This window comes from Panthera tigris, chromosome A3, assembly GCF_018350195.1.
Source record: "Panthera tigris isolate Pti1 chromosome A3, P.tigris_Pti1_mat1.1, whole genome shotgun sequence".
NCBI lineage: Eukaryota > Metazoa > Chordata > Mammalia > Carnivora > Felidae > Panthera > Panthera tigris.
In genome coordinates, this window is record NC_056662.1 from 90,222,292 (window position 1) to 90,232,965 (window position 10,674).

Sequence of the window (10,674 nt, forward strand, 5' to 3'; positions counted from 1 at the left end):
GATGTTGTTATTATAAAAGTTGACCTATCGTGCCGTAATCATATAGCTTAACCATATGATAACCATGACACATGCCATCACTTTAAGCTCCATTCTGTGGAAGAAGGATCATTGCCTTACACAGACATCTTGTCCTGGATCGTCTCAGGCCAGATCTTAGCTGCTGGTGTCCAGGTTTTGGGAGGCAGGACCTGTAGTTTTTATAATCAGATGTGCCTGAACTTAGTGACTTTATTAGTCCTATATGAGAATGGAAGAAGTCTTTGTGTTCTTGGGCTTATTCTCTTGAGATTATGGGTTTGTTCCATTTTTGGGGGAGGAGGAAAGGTGAGGAGATGTCAGAGGGGCCTGGGGTCTCTGTGAGGAGGTGGAGGGGACCAGATCACAGTAGCTTTGGGGCATTTGGTCCTTGGACAGTGGCTCTGGTTGAGGGGAACCAAGAGGAGAAATGTAGGAAAAAACGAAGACGAGGGAAATAGGCATGAAGGGAAAAGAGTCACCTCTTGGTGTAAAGTTCAAGCCCCAGGAATGAGTGATAGCACAGGAATGTGGAGCCAACTCCCAAAGAAATAGTGTGAATAACTGCATGATCTTTTACCTGCGTGGGAAGGTAGAGGATCTGTCTGTGGATAAGAGGGCTCAAGAAAGATGCAGGGTTCCTGCAGGGAGAATTATGAGGATTCTGGAAGCCAGAGACCTTGCCTGGTTTCACACATTAAAGCAGCCATGGGGAGGGGGAGGGTTGGGCCTTGTGTTTGTGTTTACCTCCTGATTGCCCACTTTCTGGCCCTCACTCTTAAATTCCCCTCTGCTTTTGACTCTGTTCCCTGGTCCATAAGTTGTGACTCTCATCTTGTCACCCCTACCCAGTGGTATGCTGCTACCCACATGGTCTCACTGAAAGCAGTCAGAGAAGGATGCTTGCTGTTGGCTCTCACAAGCCAAGTGAGCTCCAGGGCACCACTGGCCCTAACCCAGCAGCAGGCAGACTCACTTCCTTTTCCAGGGGCCCTCCTTGTCCCCAGCAGCCCCACAACTTCACTGGTGGCTCAGTGATGGCAGTAAAGGGATTCTTTTGGTATCTGCTAGGCCCTGATCCTTGTGGCTACTGTGTCCCTGTCAGAGGGGGGCAGTCATGGCTACAACTGATGTTTCTTGGTTGACTGCACACAGACTGTGTCTCAAGGGTGTGGGGATAAGACTGGCCTTTTTGGGGCACCTGGGTGGCTTAAGCTTCTGACTCTTGGTTTCGGCTCAGGTTGTGATCTCATGGTTCGTGAGCTCGAGCTCTGCATCAGGCTCTGTGCTGACAGTGGGAGGCTGCTTGAGATTGTCTCTCCTCTCTCTGCCCTTCCTGCAAGCTCTGTCTCCTCTCTCTTCTTACAAAATAAAGAAACTTAAAAAAGGCATATATATATATATATATATATATATATATATATATATATATATATATAAAGACTGGCCTTTTTGGTGTAACAAAGGCAAGGTTGGGATTTTTAAAAATCATCTTCACCAACTGAAGGAGAAACTAGCAATAAAAATAAGAAATAGTTCCACAGTTTTTACATGCAGACCCCTGGGGTGCCTGGGTGGCTCTGTTGATTAAGTGACCAACTTTGGCTCAGGTCATAATCTTGCGGTTTGTGAGTTTGAGCCCCGCATCTAGCTCTGTGCTGTTAGCACAGAGATCCTCTTATCTCCCTCTCTTTCTGCCCTTCCCCCGCTTGTGCTCTCTCTTGCAAAAATAAATAAACGTTAAACAAAAGATTAGTAAAAATAAAAAGTAATAAATGCAGACCCCTGGTGGGGTCTAGGGAGAGGCCTCTGTGTGACATGGCAATTTGTGTGGCCAGTAGATAGCAGATGTGGTTCCAGAGAGGTCCATCTGGATTGATGTAAAACACCAGGTCCTGGTTGAGGTAGGGAAGGGCAAGCAACAGAATGATCTAGCTCCCCTGGGATGTTAGATGAAGCCAGGTATGGTTGGAAGGGTACAGGTAAGAGATCAGTTTCAGGGAGCTGCTCCAGGCTCTGTGGAGAAATTAGCACAAGCCAGGAACTCTCTGCCCCTCTCTTTTTCAAAGACTCGCAGCCATGGGACTAGTTTTCCCTAGGCCTAATGGGCCTGGGGTTTAGGTGAATCCCAGGCCTGCCCACTGGCGGGTGTGATACTCCTCATTTACGTCACAGTTGGCAGCCCTCTCATGAACTCCAAGGCTTGGCAGACCACAAGCTAAGCGCTTTCACCACCTGCAGTTGGAGCCCTGGAGCAGGAGATATCAGCAACTGGTACTGGACTCAAAGACCCATGTCCCACCCTCAAGTTCACGCAAGGACTTGGAGTTGAGGCTGGGAATAAAATCCTCTCAGGACTGGGTTCACCCCAGGAGTTCTCTGAGGTTTAAGTATTGAAGAGGAGGCTGGTTAGACCTTTCTGGTAGTGGCTGAGGTAGAGAACTCATGGGGAAAGTCCAGGCCTCAGGCCTTGGTGGACATACTTTGTATCTGTCAGCTCAGGGGTTCTGGTCAGTCCCACATGCATTCGTTCACTGAAATTCTCCCCTGCAAGCCCAAGAATGCAAAGACTTGGCACCCATTCCCAAGACTCCCCTTTTAAGACACATGTAATTGTGCATGATAGGTAAGCTCCTGTTCCTTCCTCTAGAAGAAGTGAGGAGGCAGAAGTGGCCCTTCCCTGAGGTGAGGATGGGGATGGCTGTTTTATTCTTTTAGTGATGTAGACCTGTACCCTGCTTCCATGCAGCTTCTCCAGGAGTGACACAAGCTCTGGAGGGATCTAATGTATGAATGTTGGAGACAGTCTTGGCCTTGAGGTTATGGGGAAGTGTCCCCATGTTTGGTGTAGAAGTTTTGTCTCTGTCAGCTCAGATTATGAGCTGCTCATCACTGAGCATAGGAACTGGAGACTCCTGCCTTTTGCTGGGAGCCACACTGAGTTCCCTGAATTCATGCTCAATTCTCGAGAGAAGGATGGCCACCCTCAAGATGGCTGAGATAGAATATTTTCCCCCAGAAGTGACAGAGAGCTGAGGACCAGTTAATTTGCTGTGTAGAAATAAAGTAATATTTTTCTCACCTGTGAGTTTATGGAGAAAAATTCATGCCTGTTGTAATGAATAGCAGCATTTTTAACCCTGGCTGAGTCCAGAGTGCCTGCATTATGAACTGGCCTAGAGAGTGAGAGAGCAGAATGGACTGTGGACAGGGCAGAGCTGAGTGAACACTAGGTGTCTGAAGTGAAGAAAGAGGGCCTTCCTCATCCTTTTGTAGGAGACATTCCCCCTCAGATAGCCTCTCCTCATACATATCCACAAAATCAATCTTTTATCAGACTCAAAACCTATTATCTCTCAGATTTACTGGATTTAGGCAACTTATGGTTTCATCATAACACTATAGCTCATCACAAGTTGTGATCACCTTGTAATTCCTGAGTGAACATCCTCAAAAGAAGGGAACATGAACTTATGGGTCCTAGTTGAGGAACCAATGCCACCTCTACACACGTTTATGACAAACTGCCATTAGGAGCTTTGATAGATATGTTCTTATTCTTGTAGGCATTTATTGCTGTGTTGGTCAGGACAGGCTTTGTTATGATGCAGTAACAAACAGCCCTATACTCTTAGTGGCTTAAAGCAACATATTTATTTCTTACAATGCTTGAAGGAAATTGTGACACATGCTGCAAGGATAAACCTTGAGGACATGATGAGAAGGTGACCAGGGGCCGGGGGTGAGGAGAACGGGGAGCGATTGTTTAATGGGGACAGAGTTTCAGTTTTACAAGGTTTTACAAAAAAAGTTTCGCAAAAGAGTTCTGGAGACAGATGGTGCTGATGGTTGCATAACAGTATGAATGTATTTAAAGGTGATTAAGATGGTAAGTTTTATGTGGATTTTATCACAATAAAAATATTGGAAAAGAAAATGATTAAGACACAGTCCCTGCCTCCTTGAAACTCCTAATTCAGTGGAGAGGCAGACTAGTGAGCAGAGAACAACACATTTTGAAAAGCACTGCTGTCAAAACAGATGAGCATAAGGGAAGGGAAAAAAAATAATATAAAAACAGGGAGGGGGACAAAACAGAAGAGACTCATAAATATGGAGAACAAATTGAGGGTTACTGGAGGGGTTGTGGGAGGGGGGGATGGGCTAAATGGGTAAGGGGCACTAAGGAATCTACTCCTGAAATCATTGGTGCACTATATGCTAACTAATTTGGGTGTAAATTTAAAAAAATAAAAAATAAAACAAAACAAGTTAAAAAAGAAAAGAAAAGCACTGCTGTCAGAGTGTGTCCCAAATCTCAAGGAACCCAAAGATGCCCCTTTCTGTATATATGTCTTAACTGGAAGTTTGAGAAACAGACTTGAGACATCAACAAAAGGCTTTGTGCCCCCTGACTGGACTTCCCTGAAATGACTGAGACAGTCTAGCATAGTGTAGTCTAGTGAGACCTATGTGGCTCCTTTGGTCTTTGTTATGTATCCAATTTTACACAACAAAACAAGATGTTCCCTGGGCTACAACTGACAAAGATAAAAAAAAAAAAAAAAAAAAAAAAAGATTGATGATACTTCATGACTTGGTGCTGATAAGGGTTTGGGGTGGGAAATTGAGTATTCGCCTATCCTATTGTGGGAAGTGAAATTGGTACAAGCCCTATGGAAGGCAATCTGGTGATATCAAACACTTTAAAATGTGTACATCATTTGACCCAGTATTTACATGTCTAGAAATTTATTTAAAAAAAATTTTTTTAAGTTTATTTATTTATTTTGAGAGAGACAGAGACAGCGCAAGTGGGGAAGGGGCAGAGAGAGGAGAGAGAGAATCCCAAGCAGGCTCTGCACTTCTAGTGCAGAGCGGGATGCAGGGCTCAGACCCACAAAACCGCGAGACTGACCTGAGCCCAAACCGAGAGTCTGACACTTAACCCACTGAGCCACCCAAGTGCCCCATCTATTAAGGAAATAACAGTATAAGTGTGCAAAGATGTATTTCTAAAGGATTTCATTTTAGTATCGTAAGCTTAAAATATTAGAAAAATCCAATCATTTAACAAGAGAAATTTGGTTAAAGAAGACTCAATGTTGACTTGGAAGAAATGTCAATTTGGAACAACATTGTTAGGTGAAAAAAAAAAGAGAAAACCATGGGAGCTGGCCTGGCATTTCCGTGAGGCTGTTCCATGGAGTTCTGTTTCACAGCACAGCAACATTAGTAAGGCCACCGTGATATGATGGAGCAGATAAAAACAAGACCACTCTGTAATCATGTCTGCAAACAGACAAAACAGGAACACTGTCCAAACCACAAAAATGACCAAGCACGCACCCTTCCTGGTTAATAGTAGGGACTGCTGTTCCTATCTTTAGCCTTGCACCTCACGTTACTTTGCCCTCCTTCTGGATGACATTTATTAAGGTACCCAATCATAGAATTGTCTTGCTGCCAGGAAACAGCCAATTCAGAGCAGAGCCCTGCTTCCTTAAACCTTCCTGTAGATTGCCGAGCTCAAACCCAAATCCTTTAAATTCTAACAGCCTCTTACTGAAATGCCTGCAGTTTCCATGGTGTGTGTTCTCCCTCACTGCAGAGTGAGAAGCTCAAGTGCAGGTGTGTTCATGGTGGTCTTTGGTTTGAATGACAACCTGTAGAGTCCATTTTGTTTGTAATAGCTATGCATTTCCATTGTCATAAAAAAGTGTGGAATAATACACACCAAGCTGTTAGCACACGGTTATCCATGATGAAGAATTTTTTTTTTTTTAACAATATGCATGGATTGAGAGAGAGAGAGAGAGAGAACTGGAAGAAGAAAAAAGAAAGCAGAATGAAGAGAGAATGATGTTGATGACAGTGGCAGTGGTTCCAAATGAAGTATTAAGTGTCGAGAATAATGTTATTGGATGATCTTTATTTTCTTTAAATTTTCTATAATGAACATGCATTATATTTGAATATGAAAAATAATAGAAGTTTATTTTATTTTATTATTATTGTCTTTTTGAGAGGGAAAGAATACCCACTTGAAAGGGGAAGAAGAGGGGCACCTGGGTGGCTTGGTCGGTTAGGCGTCCGACTTCGGCTCAGGTCATGATCTCACGGTCCGTGGGTTCGTGCCCCGCGTCGGGCTCTGTGCTGACCGCTCAGAGCCTGGAGTCTGTTTCGGATTCTGTGTCTCCCTCTCTCTCTGCCCCTCCCCTGTTCATTCTCTGTCTCTCTCTGTCTCAAAAATAAATAAACGTTAAAAAAAATTAAAAAAAAAAGGGGAAGAGGAGAGAGAGGGAGAGGAAGAGAGAGAGAATTATATCTATATCTATATCTATATCTGTATCTATATATCTATATCATCTACATCTACATATTTTAATTTACATCCAAGTTAGTTAGCATATAGTGCAACAATGATTTCAGGAGTAGATTCCTTAATGCCCCTTACCCATTTATCCCATTCCCCTCCCCCCATAACCCCTCCAGCAACCCTCTGTTCTCTATATTTAAGAGTCTCTTACGTTTTGTCCCCATCCCTGTTTTTATATTGTTTTGCTTCCCTTCCCTTATGTTCATCTGTTTTGTCTCTTAAAGTCCTCATATGAGTGAAGTCATATGATTTTTGTCTTTTTCTGACTGACTAATTTCACTTAGCATAATACCCTCCAGTTCTATCCACGTAGTTGCAAATGGCAAGATTTCATTCTTGATTGCTGAGTAATACTCCATTGTATGAATATACCACATCTTCTTTATCCATTCATCCATCGATGGACATTGGGCTCTTTCATACTTTGGCTATTGTTGATAGTGCTGCTATAAACATGGGGGTAAATGTGTCGCTTTGAAACAGCACACCTGTATCCCGTGGATAAATGCCTAGCAGTGCAATTGTTGGGTTGTAGGGTAGTTCTATTTTTAATTTTTTGAGGAACCTCCATACTGTTTTCCAGAGTGGCTGCACCAGTTTGCATTCCCACCAACACTGCAAAAGAGATCCTCTTTCTCCGCATCCTTGCCAACATCTGTTGTTGCCTGTTGTTAGCCATTCTGACAGGTGTAAGGGGGTATCTCATTGTGGTTTTGATTTGTATTTCCCTGATGATGAATGATGTTGAGCATCTTTTCATGTGTCGGTTGACCATCTGGATGTCTTCCTTGGAGAAGTGTCTATTCATGTCTTTCACCCATTTCTTCACTGGATTTTTGTTTTTTGGGTGTTGAGTTCGATAAGTTCTTTATAGATTTGGGATTCTAACTCTTTATCTGATATGTCGTTTGCAAATACCTTCTCCCATTCTGTCGGTTGCCTTTTAGTTTTGCTGATTGTTTTCTTCCCTGTGCAGAAGCTTTTTATTTTGATGAGGTCCCAGTAGTTCATTTTTGCTTTGTTTCCCTTGCCTCTGGAGATGTGTTGAGTAAGAAGTTGCTGCAGCCAAGGTCAAAGAGGTTTTTGCCTGATTTCCCCTTGAGGGTTTTGATGGCTTCCTGTCTTATATTTAGGTCTTTCATCCATTTTGAGTTTATTTTTGTGTATGGTGTAAGAAAGTGGTCCAGGTTCATTCTTCTGGCCATGTCTCTGTCCAGTTTTCCCAGCACCACTTGCTGAAGAGACTGTATTTATTCCATTGGATATTCTTTCCTGCTTTGTCAAAGATTAGTTGGTTATACGTTTATGGGTCCATTTCTGGGCTCTCTATTCTGTTCCAATGATCTGATTGTCTGTACTTGCGCCAGTACCATACTGTCTTGATGATTACAGCTTTGTAGTATAGCTTGAAGTCCAGGATTGTGATGCCTCCTGCTTTGGTTTTCTGTTTCAAGATTGCTTGGCTATTTGGGGTCTTTTCTGGATCCATACAAATTTTAGGATTATTGGTTCTAGCTCTGTGAAGAATGTTGGTGTTATTTTGATATGGATTGCATTCAATATGTAGATTGCTTTGGGTAGTATCGACATTTTAACAATATTTGTTCTTCCTATCTAGGAGCATGGAATCTTTTTCCATTTTTTGGTGTCTTCTTCAATTTCTTTCATAAGCTTTCTATAGTTTTCAGTGTATAGAATTTTCACCTCTTTGGTTAGATTTATTCCTAGCTATTTTATGGTTTTTGGTGCAATTATAAATGGGATCGATTCCTTGATTTCTCTTTCTGTTGCTTCATTGGTGGTTTATAGGAATGCAACCGATTTCTGTGCATTGATTTTATATCCTGCAACTTTGCTGAATTCTTGAATCGTTCTAGCAGTTTTTTGGTGGAATCTTTTGGGTTTTCCATATAGAGTATCATGTCATCTGTGAAGAGTGAAAGTTTGACTTCCTCCTGGTCGATTGGGATGCCTTTTATTTCTTTGTGTTGTCTGATTGCAGAGGCTAAGACTTCCAATACTATGTTGAATAACAGTGAGAGTGGACATCCCTGTCTTGTTCCTGACCTTAGGGGGAATGATCTTAGTTTTCCCCATTGAGGATGATATGAGTGTTGGAGTGTTCATATATGGCTTTTATGATCTCGAGGTATGATCCCTCTATTCCTACTTTCTTGAGGGTTTTGATCAAGAAAGGATGCTGTATTTTGTCAAATGCTTTCTCTGCATCTATTGAGAGGATCATATGGTTCTTGTCCTTTCTTTTATTGATGTGATGAATCACGTTAATTGTTTTGCAGATATTGAACCAGGCTTGCATCCCAGGTATAAATCCCACTTGGTCGTGGTGAATGATTTTTTTAACGTAGTGTTGGATCTGGTTGGCTAATATCTTGTTGAGGATTTTTGCATCCATGTTCATCAGGGAAATTGGTTTATAGTTCTCTTTTTTAGTGGGGTCTCTGTCTGGTTTTGGAATCCAGGTAATGCTGACTTCCTAGAAAGAGTTTGGAAGCTTTCCTTCCATTTCTATTTTGTGGAACAGCTTCAAGATTTTAGGTGTTAACTCTTCCTTCAATGTTTGGTAGAATTCCCCTGGAAAGCCATCTGGCCCTGGACTCTTGTGTTTTTGGGGGGAGATTTTTGTTTACTAATTTGATTTTCTTACTGGTTATGGGTCTGTTCAAATTTTCTATTTCTTCCTGTTTCAGTTTTGGTAGTGTATATATTTCTAGGAATTTATCCATTTCTTCCAGATTGCCCATTTTATTGGCATATAACTGCTCATAATATTCTCTTATTATTGTTTTTATTTCTGCTGTGTTGGTTGTGATCTCTCCTCTTTCCTTCTTGATTTTATTTATTTGGGTCCTTTCCTTTTTCTTTTTGATCAAACTGGCTAGTGGTGTATCAATTTTGTTAATTCTTTCAAAGAACCAGCTTCTGGTTTCATTGATCTGTTCTACTGGTTTTTTTTTTTTTTGTTGTTGTTGTTGTTTGTTTGTTTCGATAGCAAGGATTTATGCCCTAATCTTTATTATTTACTATTTTCTGCTGGTTTTGGGTTTTATTTGCTGTTCTTTTTCCAGCTCTTCAAGGTGTAAGGTTGAGTTGTGTATATGAGACCTTTCTTCCTTTTTAGGAAGGCCTAGATTGCTATATACTTCCCTCTTATGACTACCTTTGCTGTGTCCTAGAGGTTTTGAGCTGTGGTGTTATCATTTTCATTGGCTTCCATGTATGTTTTAATTTCCTCTTTAACTTCTTGGTTAAACCATTCATTCTTTAGTAGGATGGTGTTCAGTCTCCAAGTATTTGTTACCTTTCCAAATTTTTTCTTGTGGTTGATTTCGAGTTTCATAGCGTTGTGGTCTGAAAGTATGCATGGTATGATCTTGATCTTTTTGTATTTACTTTGGGCTGATTTGTGTCCCAGTATATGGTCTATTCTGGAGAACGTTCCATGTGCACTGGAGAAGAATGTATATTCTGCTGCTTTAGGATGAAATGTTCTGAATATATCTGTTAAGTCCATCTGGTCCAGTGTGTCATTCAAAGCCATTGTTTCCTTGTTGATTTTTTGATCAGATGATCTGTGCATTGCTGTGAGTGGGGTATTGAAGTCTCCTACTATTATGGTATTACTATCGATGAGTTTCTTTATGTTTGTGATTAATTGATTTATATATCTGGGTTCTCACACATTTGGAGCATAAATGTTTACAATTGTTAGGTCTTCTTGGTGGATAGACCCCTTGATTATGATATAATGCCCTTCTACATCTCTTGATACAGTCTTTATTGTCAAGTCTAGATTGTCTGATGTAAGTATGGCTACTCTGGCTTTCTTTTGTTGACCATTAGCATGATAGATGGTTCTCCATCCCCTTAGTTTCAATCTGAAGGTGTCTTTAGGTCTAAAGTGGGTCTCTTGTAAACAGCATATAGATGGATCTTGTTTTCTTATCCATTCTGTTACCCTATTTCTTTTGATTGGAGCATTGAGCCCATTGATGTTTAGAGTGAGTACTGAAAGATATGAATTTATTGTCATTATGATGTTTGTAGAGTTGGAGTTTCTGGTAGTGTTATCTGGTCCTTTCTAATCTTTGTTGCTTTTGATACATACATACACACACACACACACACACACATATATATATATATATATATATATATTTTTTTTTTTTTTTTCTTCCATCTTTTCTCCCCTCAGAGAGTCCCCCTTAAAATTTCTTGTGGGGCTGGCCTAGTGGTCACAAACTCCTTTAATTTTT